Below are 13,175 nucleotides of genomic sequence, written 5' to 3'. Positions count from 1 at the left end.
GATATTTGGACATCTCTGCATGCTTCTAATACAATACCTTGTTTATCTACATATTTCCACTGTCTTGGGATGACAGACTCCACTTAAAGATATTTTTTCTTATTATTGGCTATGCTGTCATTTAATATGATGCACAATGTAATTAATATTTCCCTGCAATTATGACATTCATAATATCACCTTATGTAAAAACTCTATTTTTTTAATTATGTTAGCATCAAAAGGTACTACCTATTTCCTCATAGTCATAGCTGGTTTTCTGGTAAATTATACATTTCCAGTCACTGCATCCTCATAAAATAACAATAGATCCTATTTTAGTCTGACATAAAATTTAAGTTTTGTGTATTCATTTTGCATAGACATAAATTATTTTATATATTACACCAGAACTGGAAAAACCTGTGAGATAATTTGATGTACACTTGGAAGTGGATGTTAAAGCTTTCTTTCATGTTACATGTTGTGACATCTGCTCTTATATTGAAAATACAGTAGCCAGATGACACAAAGTATGAAACTGGTACAAACTCACTCTGTTGTTTTGAATTAGTTAAAAAATATGGAGCAAAGTTTCCTTTGGCAGACTCTGTGCTGAATCAAGCATACAGTTTTCATGAAGCATAATGCTGGCATAAACACATGTCATGTCATATGTCACAAACATATGTCAGTTTACTCACAGGTAAACTTTTTTTAGGATAAACCTCTATTCCCAGTTGTGCATGAAAATGTAAAGAGAGAACACAGTGAGAAAAAAAAAGGATGCATTTTGTATCTTAATCTACATCTATATTTGTCAGGCTTTTCTGTTTTTGTTATTACTGGTTATGACACCCACAAATTACTCACACATGTGAGCACTGGCCACAGACAGTCAGACAAAAAAATCCACCTCCCTACGATGTACTATCATCTTCAACAAACACTCCAGAATGTCTTCAGAAATTCTGCTGGTACTTTTCCTCCCAGCTCTTTATTTATACCCTTACTTTCTGAACCCCAGAGTCACAGATTTCCTCAGCAAGCTCCTCTGAGCATTGTGGCTAGCCACCACTGGATAGACAGTCTGCACAGCCAGGGACATAGCAAGGAGAAGGAAGATAAAAAAGGAGGAAGGATCCTGGGTGCTGCAGGGTCTACTTCAATCCTCATCATGTCAAGCCTGCAAGAAAAGCACCTCTGGGTGGCATGCGATCATTCCTTAGCTTTGTGGAGCAGTAGATATTGTCAGGGGTTCTCTGCTCTGCGTCCCACTCTCAAGCCTGGTATTTTCTTTTCAAAGCCTGGGGGAAAAAAAAAGAACAGAATAAGCTTCTCCCTAAGACTCTCCCATCCTCCAGCTGCTTTCAGCTCAGTGGATTTCCTGAGCGTGCTGTTATTAAGGCTTTGTTCCCTTCCCCCCACCTTCTTGAATTAAATGCTCTGCTGAGATTTTTACTGCAAAGAAAACTATGTTGCTAAACTTCTTTCTGATGAAAAATTTACACTAATTTTCTGCATTAATACTTCTATGATCACAACACAGCAGGTCTGCCTCTCAAGAAACACAAATTATTTTTGTTTCAGTGCGGCTGTGATCGGAGCACACAGTGAAGTGGGCTGGCACCAACAGCAAGAGACAGCTATCTTACAAAGCCAGATAAAGCCTTGAGCACATAGTGGGTGGGTTTGTTTCAGCCAGCAAGATGGTAGAAAGTCCTGGAGAAGAAAGCTGTGCTGTGCATTCATTAGCCTAGCACAAGTCCCAACATAGAGACACAACTCCCTCCTGTATTATGAGCAGTATTCAACTGATGCTTTCATGGTCCCAAGCCCAGTGCCTAGAACCTGCCCTCAATGATGTACTTGTTCACCTGTGTGTTTGATGGTTGTACCACTGAACCAAGAGAATGGCAAAGAGTGTGGATAGTCTTATCTACATAGGATTGTGTTGTCCAGCATTAGAATTAAAACTAAAACAATTAAAACTAAAATAAGGAGAGAAGTATCACCTAAAAGGAAAATGGAGGCATATTTACCAGCCTGCATGTTACAAAAATGCTCAGTCTTCTCACGCACAAAAAGCGTAGTGGACATAGTAGCTCCCATACCTTGAGAAACATGCTAACAGCCAGGCACCTGGGGTATTTGTGTCCCAGCCTCCAATTGCTTTCGGCTCAGGGATTTTCCCGAGTCATGGTTTGCGTGTCTCCAGCCTGCAAACCACTTCTTTCCCATGAACCTACATGATACCCCGTGTAACCTCATGGCAGTAGATTACATTCGTAGTCTGGATGCTGCTTATTCTGGCAGAACCCTGCTTCTGCTTGTGCAGCTCCCTGTCCTGCCCTCCAGGAAGCAGACAGTACCAACAAACCTGCTGTTTAACACGCCGGTGCAGGAGCACTGGCAAAAGCATAGCGTGCACATGCAGCCTGATGTGTTCTTACGGTAAGTACTTTCTACTCAAAAGGAACTTTATGGTGTTTTCTCTCATTGCAGTAGCAGCACGTACTCTTTCCTCAACACCACATAAGCAAGCAGGGAGCTGAACCCCTCACCATCACACGGGCCGCAGTTCTACAGACGTTTTTGACACGCAAACTCGCTTCCCGAGTGCCCCACTTCAGACCGAGACGTGTCCCCCGTTCTAGAAGCCCAGCTCCCGGCCGTCCCTTCTTAGGGCCCTTCTCAGCCGGGGAGGGACAGAGGGATGGGGGGAGGGACGGAGAAAACGCCGGACCGGCCCCGCGGCCGCGCACCGCCCCCAGCTCTCGCCCCAGGGAAGAGGGGGAGGCTGGGGACGGGCCTGAGCCAGCTTTTTGTTGTAACAAACGTTTCGCGCTGCCTATAAGGAGCCCGCTGCTGCCCAGCGCCGCTGGAGGTGGGATTTGCTTCCCATTGTCTGCTGGGCCCGGCCCGCTCGGCGGCAACCTCAACTGCTGAGGGCGCCCGGGCCGAGTGCAGCGTGGAGGTACCGGACACGGGACACCCGCGACAGGGCTTCTGATTGACATCAAACTGAACCAGAGAAACGCAAGGGTCGGGCCTAACCAAGATCGCTGGTTGGGTTTCAAACCTGAATACTGATGAGCGTTAAGAAATCTTTCCAATGCAGACAAAAATAAAAACGACTAAAAAATGCATCCTTTTTACTCTTCGTTGTGCAACCTGAAACCATTTAATGCAAACAGTCACTCCTGGGAGTTCATGAGGATATCAAAATCTTTCAAACAAGGCCCACAAACTCCATATGTAAGCTATATGCCTGCCTCTGTACACTTGCTTTAATTCACTGCCTGCCAGCTCAGAGGAGGTAGCGGCTGGGGTTGCAGACACTCCCTATGTGTTTGCTTTAGTATACCTTGTTCTTTCCAAAATCAAATATTTGTATCCTGAAAACAAGTATTTGGAGATGTTCCAGAGTAGCCTTTACAAATATGTTAAGTGCAGCAAATTGCTGGCAAGCAATAGACTCCAGGTATAAACCTGTAAGGCAGGCAAACCATATAAGGCTTCCACCCTGCATTTGCTTCAGCATTGATGAAACTGCGGCCTAAATATTTATTTGGCAGCTCTCTGTGGGTCCTGAAGAGATAAAGTGCTAAAACCTCTATACTGAAGATAGCTGAACTTCTGCCTTAAATAAATATTCACGTGTAAGGAGAAGGCACTGTAGCAGAGTAACAAACCTTTTCACTAAAGAGCCTCAGTCTGCAATTGGAGCTCTGTTTTGGAGTTAGGGCATACCCCCCTAATGACCCAGCTGTAGGGGTACCTGGCTGAAGAGTTAAAAACGATTATGTATGCTTCTCCTCCGCTTGCTCCTGGATGCAAAGAATCAATGTTCCTTAACCATGCCAGTCTGAGCATAACTATTAGCTTGACTGCACAGTAGAAACAGTGGAAACGATAAGGACCTGAAAAATCTTCTATTTTTTTATTTTCTTACATGAATATAGCTCAGATGCAATTTGTACAAAGGAGGTTTCAAAGAAACCTAAGATAGCCAAGCAGCAATATCCCATGGAAACTTGGCATATATTTCTATCAAACTTCTTTTGAAAATTACATGCCTTAACAAAATCAGAGCCAAATATCGCAACTAAGTGCTTAACATAAGGTAGCCCTTTTGTAGTTATACTGATGGTAAATCCCTTCTTAAAGAATTGCCTGCAAATTTAATTTGCTCCTTATTAATACAAGCAATATAATGCAATCAATAAATTATAGTCCCTCTGTTTGGTATCTGACCAACCCCTCAAGCACCCTTTGAAAGCAAATTACTAGCACTTTCTTTCCTATTTATTTTAGATAATGTAAAATGTTCTTTCATATTTAAATACATAATAGGAGTAAAGCTTCATCATTGCTATGCAACTAACTGTTATTTGCATTTTGTTTTTTAAAAGAGAACATAAAACCCTGATACAGCAGTCTCAAACAAAATGTGGCTTTACACACTACTACAAATCTTTTTTACTAAACACACTGGAGAAACTTTCACTGTTCAATAAGCAAACTCTGTTACATCTTTGACTCATTGGGCACAATGGATGCATCTTTTTCATCAGCAGCAGTCCAAAACTATTTTAGTAATAGTGATGACTACTCATATGACTAAAATTATTTGCATGCATAAATGTTTATAGAATTAAGCTTACAGTGTATTTTAATAAAGTATGCTATATTTCTAGTCAAGATCAATTAATTGTGAAGTGTGTTACTTTTTCATTCCTCACGTATTTCAGAAACTTTATAATGCATTTGCCTAGACATGTATTATTAATAATATTTATCTCATAGTCCATATAAAACCAGGATAAAATGTACAAGTTTTCTTGCTGCTTACGTATATATCCATGCACCTATAAAGTTCCATATTTCATATTACCATGTATCTCCCAATCCTGCAGTGAAAGTGTGGTTAATGGTTGGACTCAAGGATCTTAAAGGTCTTTTCCAACCTAAAAGATCCTGTGATTCTCTGATCTACAGCTTGCAACATAGAGCCAACTCTGCGACACACCACTGATTCTGTATGTTCTAGTTTCTGTTGCTCAAGGTGAGTATCTACTTTCAAAAACATTATCCAGAATTTCTCCAAGTTGGACTTCACTATGGGAGGAATTTGCATGTATCAGGGCCAGATAAGCTGCCCATTTTCCCCTGCAACAAGATAAGGTCCAGACCTAAGCGTGTGATAAAATACATATATAATAAATAAAGATCCGTTTCAGATGTATTATTAAAAAAAAATAATAAAAGAAACAAACAGCAACTCCAGAAGACACCACTAGAGTTCTCCTTCTCCCAAATATCCCTAGCACCATCCTAAACCCTGTTTACCCCAGAAACCTGAACTGTGGACAGACAGAAGAGGAGAGAGAGAGAGAAAATTCAGACACAATAAAACTCTGAGGGGAAAAATATGTGGAAGGAGGAGGCAGCAGCGGCCTGGGGAAGGGATTGAAAAGTTTCCCCTGGCTTAACTTCTCCCCCCCTGCAGCAGCAGAAGCAGCGCCAGCAGCACAAGGTGAGAGAGACTTTTAAGTCTGGGGAGGAGGGGTGTGTGTGCGGGAGGGGGGATGAATTTACAGCCCTGTGGATATTTCTGTGTCTGCCTCCCTGGCTTTGGGGTGCGAGAGACGCCGTGTCTCATGCTGGGTGGATTTTTTTTTAATATGATGGAGGATTATAAACATGGCGCCTTAAAAAAACTACAAAATCATGTACACACTGTTCCAAGGAGATGGGGGAGAGGGGACAGGAGAAGGGCTGGGCACCAGGGGAGGGGGCAATCCTGCCCCGCGGGGTGCCATATGGGGAGGGGGGAGCAATTATACTTCATAATAAAATGTGTGGGGTTTGCGGGGGGGGGGGGGATATGGAAGGCGGGATTTTTTATTATTAGTATTATTTCATTTTTCGGAGTGGGCAGGATTATCTGGCAGCCCGCTTGGAAACCGAGGAGGAGAAGGGGACGGCGCCGGAGCGCGTGTGATTATTAACGGCGATTATTTTTGTCCCTACACCTTCCCACACCTTCAGCCGGATTTCGGCTGGGAGGTGGCGGCGGGTCCTCCGCGCCCTCCGCACCGAGTCGCAGTTAGCCCCGGGGTCGGGGCGGGAGGAGGTGGGGTGGGGAGAGGGGAGAGCACAACAGAACCGCTGTTTCTAGCGCTCCGCGCAGGCCTGCAGGGAGTGGGGGAGCCCGGGACTCGCGTGAGAGGGAGGCCGAGCGGGGTGTGGCGCAGCCCGGCCTCAGCCCCGGCACCCCCCGCAGTCCCGCTCGTTACCCACACGCGGGGCGACTGCTTTGCTCCCCACTGCCTCCCACCCGCTTTCGTTTCTCTCACACAGCCCCCCGCCTCTCCCATTTCTTCGCTGGGGTGGGGGGTTGCCTGCTTGGAGGACCGAGCTTGGCTCGAGTAATGGCAGCTGCTCGACAGCGCCGAGCCTCCACAGAGAGAGACGGCGGGCCTCCGCAGGCCGGCCGCGGCGGCAGAGAGGCCATGGCTCCCCTTTCCCAGAGGGAGGGCACAGCAGAGGACGGAGAAGGGGGTGAACTTAAGAGTCCCAGCCCTCCTCCCCCTCGGGCGGCTGCGGGCGGGCTGCGCCACCTTCGCGGCGTGGTCGGTCTCACCGCCCGGCTCTGCCGAGGGGGCAAGCTTGAGCCGGGGGCCCCTGGCTTCCCGGATCGCCCTGCTGGCGGAGCGCCTGGTCCCCGGCATAGCCCTGGGGGCTTCCTCGCCTTCCCTATCTGCTCCGGGGTAGGGCGGTGGAGAAAAGGGGCCCATTTCCCCACTCTCCTCCTCCCGGGGCGGGCGATGGGCGTGCGGAGAGCCCCGGGGTGTGCGGGCCGGGGCCCTCCCGCGCGCTCCGGGAGCAGCTCACTCGCCCGCCCTGCAGAAGGGGCCTTTCCGAAGCCCCGCCGGCCTCGGCGGTTGAATGTGGAGAGGATGTGAGCTGCGGAGGAGTTTGCTTGTGGTGGGTTTTGTGAGGGGTGTGCGTGTGTGTGTGTGTCCCTGAAACCCTGTCTCCGCAGCATGCTGCTCGGTTCACTTTGTGAGGTGTTTTCCTTCTTCCCTTACCTTGCCTGTTGTCCAGAGGCCTATGTGTCTCCTCTTTTATGAGGAAAGGATGCAAACGTAGGTGTGGGGTTTCCTATGGTAAGGATGATGGGGAGCTTTGGTATACTTTCCCGACCTTGGGTGTGTGTTCCGTGAGAACAGGCCACCTGTCAAATACAACTGTTAAGGACCTGGGAAAACTTTGTGTGTCTTTTGGGGCTTACCCTGAAAAGACCAGACTTTGTTTAGGAATTTAGTTTTTGTCTTCTGCAAGCATGGCAAACAACTTTGCACAGCCTAGAGCAGGGGTGGCTTGAGAACAGGAAAAGGGGTGAAAAATGATTCAATTCGGTGCTGGCTAATTTTGTTACTATAATTTGGCATTTTAACACCTGGGAATCATCTGACACAGTCTCTGTACTATAGGAGTAATACTATTTGTTGTAGTTTTGAGAAGATCTTACTGCAGTGGAAAGGACCAAAAGTAGAAAATACTTTCTTGTCCTAGATATGCTGATATTTTTGCACTTGTGTTGCTATTCTTTGTAAGGAATGGTTTAATTCTTCAGGGGTGACCACTGAGACAGGTGTCGGAAGGGCGGAAGAGTCAGTGGCAATGTTAGTGGTTCACGTTGCAGTCCCTTGACGTTTTCTAGTCCCTCATCTCTCCACATATTTTTAATTTTTTTTTATTATCAACCATTCTGAGTGCACTACAGAAGGTCTTTAGGGAAGGGCCATTTGCTGACTGCTGCTTTGTATAAAAATGAAAGTACACGCAAAATAATTCCCAGCATAGATTTATGTTTAATGTAAGCTTTTCCATGCCTAAACAAACCCTCTCTGCTTTGATCAGATATTTGTATGGGGAAGTGAATGGTTCATGGGCTAGTGTAACAGAGAACATTTATCCTTCTGATGGTGAGTTTAGTTTTAATGAGTGGGGGAAAAAAAGTTATTGTGTCTAAGACTTTGTTGATCGTGCTATGGATGGTGGTCTCTGCTGTCAAGAAGCATCTGCAAGTCATACTTGGGTACTGTTTTCAGCACCAATGGACTGATTGAAAAAAAATTACTCTTCCACTCCGTCTCATGAGCTGAGTAGAGTGATGGAAATTACCTAACAATGATGTCAGCTATTTAAGAGGCATTGTGAGTGTGTGGATGTTGGGTGGGGGTCTTAAGACTTTGGTGGTGTGCTAGAATATGCTGTTCTTCCAAGTTTTGGAGCTTTTGTAGCACTTATTTAACAGGGAATTGCCCTCCATACCAGTTAAACAGGTGTATTTTTATTTTTTTTTAAATCTAAGCAAGCACTTATAGCTAATAATTTTAAATATAAACTTTAAAAAAATCAAGTTTGTTCATCATGAACTTAAATTCTTAATGGTTTTTCTTAGCCCTCATGTGAGTGTCCTGGGTTTACCAGGAGCCGTTTTGCTCCTGCGGTACTGCATTTTTCACAACGATACTTCTTAACTCTTCAGGAGCAATTGAAGACTACACAAGTAACAAGAATTTCATGAGCGTAACTGCTGTGCAGGCTATACATGACTGCTACCATTACTTTTATGCTTTTGCAGTAATCTGGTGCCGTGTGACCATACTTATTTGTGGGTAGTAGGCAGTCTGTATGCAGCTAATGTTCAGGTTGCCTGGGGCTCCCGCATGTGCTTTGTAGCAGAGGGTAGAAGGGACTCTTTAGGAAAGAGGTAAGGCTTCTGCAGGGGAAGACCTTGGATCATCCTTTCAGCCTGACATCATCTCAAGAGCAAATGAGACGGTGAAAGGCTGTGAAGTGTGCTCAGCATTTCTGCTTTGCATATGAATGCAACCTACTAGGTGGTGCTCCTGGAGAAGATAACAATAAGGTGGACAATGAATTTGGCCTCAAACTCACTTTGAAGTGGCTTAGGCTACATCTAGAGTGTTGTGCATTTCTACTGGTGAATTTGAGGACCCCTGAACTGTGCTATCTGCAGTCTCTAAATTAAGATTAAGTATTTAGAAATAGAAAAAAAACCCCCAACAGTTTAATATGTTTTTCCTTCATTTTAGACATCTAAACCTCTCCATAAGTATCTGCATTGTCTAGTTTGTTAGAAAATAGTCTAATTTCATATGATTTGAGAATCAGGGGAAAATTTGGGACTAGGAGCCTTGTTTTGGAATTGAGTACCCAAATTCAGTCAACTGAAGTTCACAGACTGGGACATACCTGTATAACTGGATTTTATAGTTGCTACCTTCCATAGTCTTTAGGAACATTTAGCTCTGGAAGTAAGGGCTTGAGGCAGTGAATCTATCCAGGATAAAAAGTTCTGAAAGAGGGACAGGGTGGTGATGAAGATGTCCTCAGTAAAATTCTGTTTTTCTTCTTAAATGAGTATTTAGCTAGCTCTAGAGTGGCATAAATGTTAGTAAAATAAGTCCTTTATCTGTAATGTAGGTTGTTAGAAATGCTAAGTCAAGCTATAAACAGAATTAATCTATGCAAAGTATGTGTGGCTCACACCAGGGATGAACTTGGTTCATAAAATGCTGAGTTGTTTAAAAATACTGGCCAGATGTATACAAAAGTTTATTTTCCTGAATGAAGTTAAGTTTGGGGATTTTTTTTTTTTTTTTTTTTTTTGGCAAGAGCTAGGTCAGATTTGTCGGAGCAATTCTTTCAGATTTCTTTCAAATCCTGACCACTGCTGTTGTGCTTTTACTTCCATATAATGGAACTTTCTTTAGCCATCCTTCTTGCACTGATTGTTGGGGAGCTAATGTCAGATTATGTTCTTTATCTGCAGCGTGTTTTTTTCTGTTAGTTTTTGTTGTATTCTTTTAGTCTCGGGATGGGATGAACACTCCTGTAGTGCTTGTGTAGTACTTGGAGCATGGTGGCCTTGGTAGCTGGGCAGTGCCACATATGTCATCTGTTATATAGCTCATACATTTTAGTCTGTCAGTGTTGCTTGTGCTAAATGTTGTAAATAGAGATTGTTCTTGTCAGGTTCTGGATGATTTTTGATCAGTTGAATGTAAATTTAGCTCATAATTGGGTTATTGTTCTAAGGTTTAATATGCCAGTTGGGAGAATATGGCATGCAAAATAGGTTTATAAGGTGAGGTAATGATTCCATCTTGCAGGAATTTTTTAATAAGTTAACTCTTACATTCCTAAAAAAGTTCTCAGTGATTTTCAGTGCAGTTAAAAAATGCAAATTCAGTAGTGGTAAAAAGAGTATCTCATCATCTGTGCAAAATGCAAAACAAGCGTGGAAAACTTTTTCTTCAAGTGCTCAAATTTGTCTTTAAATGGTGGAAAATAACATTTCTCAAAAAACCCTTTCGTTCCTGGCTCTAGTGGAGGTAACTGGAAGTAGATTGATAGACACAAGAGTGGCTGTATACAGTATAATTAACACAGTGGCTTCTAGCCTCTACAGGTGAACTCCTGTGGCACGTGGAGCTCCCTAATTTCAGAGGCCTCTCTCTATGCATCTCCCTGCAGCACCAGGGCTGGGTCGAGCAGATTTTTTTCTGTATTTTAAATTCTGGCCTTTGTGAGATAGCTTTTATCACCAGTTTCAACTGTTGTCTGCCATCAAGTTAAATGAGCAGGGCTGAGCTTTGTCTTATTATTTATTTATTTTTAACTAAGCTGTGAATATTGAATTATATGAAGAATGTTATTTTTTAGGGGTAAAACTAGACACATAACTGCGTAATGGATTTTCAGCATTATTTTTGTTTCAAAAGGAGTAAATACGCTACTTGTTCCAGCTATACTGTTTCACGGAGTGCCTGGAGTCGAGCTAACACACATGGTTAGCTTGAAATGTTTTTTGATGTAAGATGGCTGCAATCAAGTTCTTCAAATACACAACTTATTAAAGGGTGAACTAACTTGAATCATAAGCAGTGCTAGAGGCCGATTTTTTCCTTATGTTTCAGTGAGATTTCATTCATACTTTTTATGTCTCTCTTCTGTTTTTTTTCCTCCCTGACACAGAGTCTTTCAGTCTTGTGGGCATGCAACAGCAGGCACAGTGATGATACACTGTGACATGTCCGTGAACCCAAGTTAAAACTCATAGCATCTAATTCTAGGTCAGCCAGCTTTGGTAATATCCCATCAGAGCCTGATGCTGTAGCTGTACCACATAGATAAATCTGAAGTGTAGTTACTGAAAGTTTTTTGCATGAGAAGACTGGTTTTGATTTTTTCTAGTCTCTCATTTTCTATTTCACTACAGTGCAGAAATTTCTGCTATGAAAATATAGAGATGTAATTCAAATTTAAAGTGCATTAGTAGTTAAAATGGCAGGGCCATAAAATTTTTAATTTCAAAATCGCAAAAAGATTAAATAAAAATTGTTACTGGTATACCAACAGTGAGAATGTCTTTCTGTATGCCTTTACACTATATTTAGTGTTAAATTCCAAGATTAAATAGCTGCATAATAAAACATTGTGAATTAATGTTTTGACTGTTCATACAGCTATCAGTTGTAGTATGATATAAAACAAATTCTTAACAAATATTTTTAGTCCAGAGACAGTGAAATATGAAGTGCAAAAATCCACTTACTGGTTAAAAATGAAGTCAAACATACCTACATAAGTACTGGTATCATCCCATTCATCCTTTCTTTGGAAATCGTGTTTTTTTGCATGCAAAGAACTCGTCTCAGTGTGCTACTTCATTTTTGCCCTTGATAGGATTTTATTGATTTTGAGATCTAGTCATTTTTAAAAAAATGAGCTAAACATATTGCTGTTCACCTCTCATTTCTCCTATGCTTCATTTTCGTTTGCTTTGTTATTATGCTAAAAATGAATATGAAACCAATGCATTATATTGAAATATAAGATTTTAATGCAGCTGGCTTAACTAATGTTTTGGTTACAGACCGTAGGAGTCTGCTAGTAGGTGTAGTACTCAAAAGCAGCGTTTTGGAAAGTGGGTATTTGTACTTTGATCTTGTGCACTTACAGCATGGCATTATTATCTGGTCTTTTAAAGATAGGTGGATGGGAGTCGCATGCAGTGCCTCATGGGATATGGTACTTAGTTCACTAATTTTAGCAGAGTGATTCTTATCTTTCAACGTTAGGTTTTATTGGAACCTTTTGGAAAAGCAATGAAGTGAAACAAAATGGAGTTGAGAGAAAATGATTAGCAGAATACCAGAGTAGCTAGAAATAATATGCAGTGAAAAATAAATGAAAAGGGTTTAAGATATGTTTATTGCTCAACAAATCTTTGACAAGATCTGAGAGATAAGAGGACTTTATCTTTCTTTGCATGCTATCATCCTTTTCTATTAAGTCTCAGACAGCATCTATGCATTCAGTAAGAGAGGATCTTGCACTAGAGATACCTGTTTACAATTACAGATGCTTCTCAAGTCAGAAACCAAGTAACAGCCGAGTCTGCGCTGGCTGTTTGTGCCTTATTACTATTTTCTTGGTGTCACTGCCAGTAAAAGAAAACTTCTGAAGAGGAGATAGTCTGTGCCTTGCATAACATTGCAGTGTGTGTGTTCACATGCATAAATTAAAGTGGAAATTTTATCCCAAAATGGAGGGGGTTTTGTTTCTTCAGTTTTCCTTTGGGTTGGTTGTTAATTTTCTGATCAGTATTTCCTGAGCTGTCACTGACTTTAGAGACAAGCTTAAACCTAGTATTTATGTGTAATCCCCTCTCCCCAACCAACTATTTAAGAGTCAGGCTCAAAATTGTGCAAAATCAAAACAAAAGAATTGCTAGTTCATAAAATATAATCACAGACCGCTGATTGTTCATTGATGAAAATTGATGATGTTCACTGCAGAAAATTCATTGTTAAAAATAGATTGATAGTAATATAATGATGGAGACCTTGATCATATAAGCACTTGTTTTCCGCAATCATAAAAATCCATAGGCCTTGGAGCATACTGGTGAACCAAGTTTATTTTCATAGAATATTTTCAAAAATCAAAACTTTAAATACAATTCCAGTATTCAAGGCAAAACACAGTTGCAATTTGTTTTGCCTATGTAATTTTATGTAATGTTATGTTTTTGATTCTTCTACTGGAGTATGCAATGCAAATAGGCATTTTTCATGCCTTTTGAGTAT

The 13,175-nt window shown here is 42.2% G+C and overlaps 1 protein-coding gene across 5 annotated transcripts in view; it reads left to right on the top strand.

Moving 5' to 3' along the window:
* Window positions 1-5,318: 5,318 nt before the first annotated feature.
* ZMYND11 (zinc finger MYND-type containing 11) overlaps window positions 5,319-13,175 on the top strand; it is a 109,730-nt gene continuing 101,873 nt past the window's right edge. For 4 of the 5 annotated variants that reach the window (XM_065666782.1, XM_065666780.1, XM_065666781.1 and 1 more), the window contains exon 1: window positions 5,319-5,518. The gene's annotated coding sequence lies outside the window, so the exon portion shown is untranslated. Of the gene's footprint in view, window positions 5,519-6,879; window positions 6,973-13,175 lie in introns of those variants that run through there. The other variant, XM_065666779.1, reaches the window with a different exon arrangement.

The sequence above is a fragment of the Lathamus discolor genome, chromosome 2, assembly GCF_037157495.1.
Source record: "Lathamus discolor isolate bLatDis1 chromosome 2, bLatDis1.hap1, whole genome shotgun sequence".
NCBI classification, from domain to species: Eukaryota; Metazoa; Chordata; class Aves; order Psittaciformes; family Psittacidae; genus Lathamus; species Lathamus discolor.
This window is presented reverse-complemented; position numbering and strand designations above follow the sequence as displayed.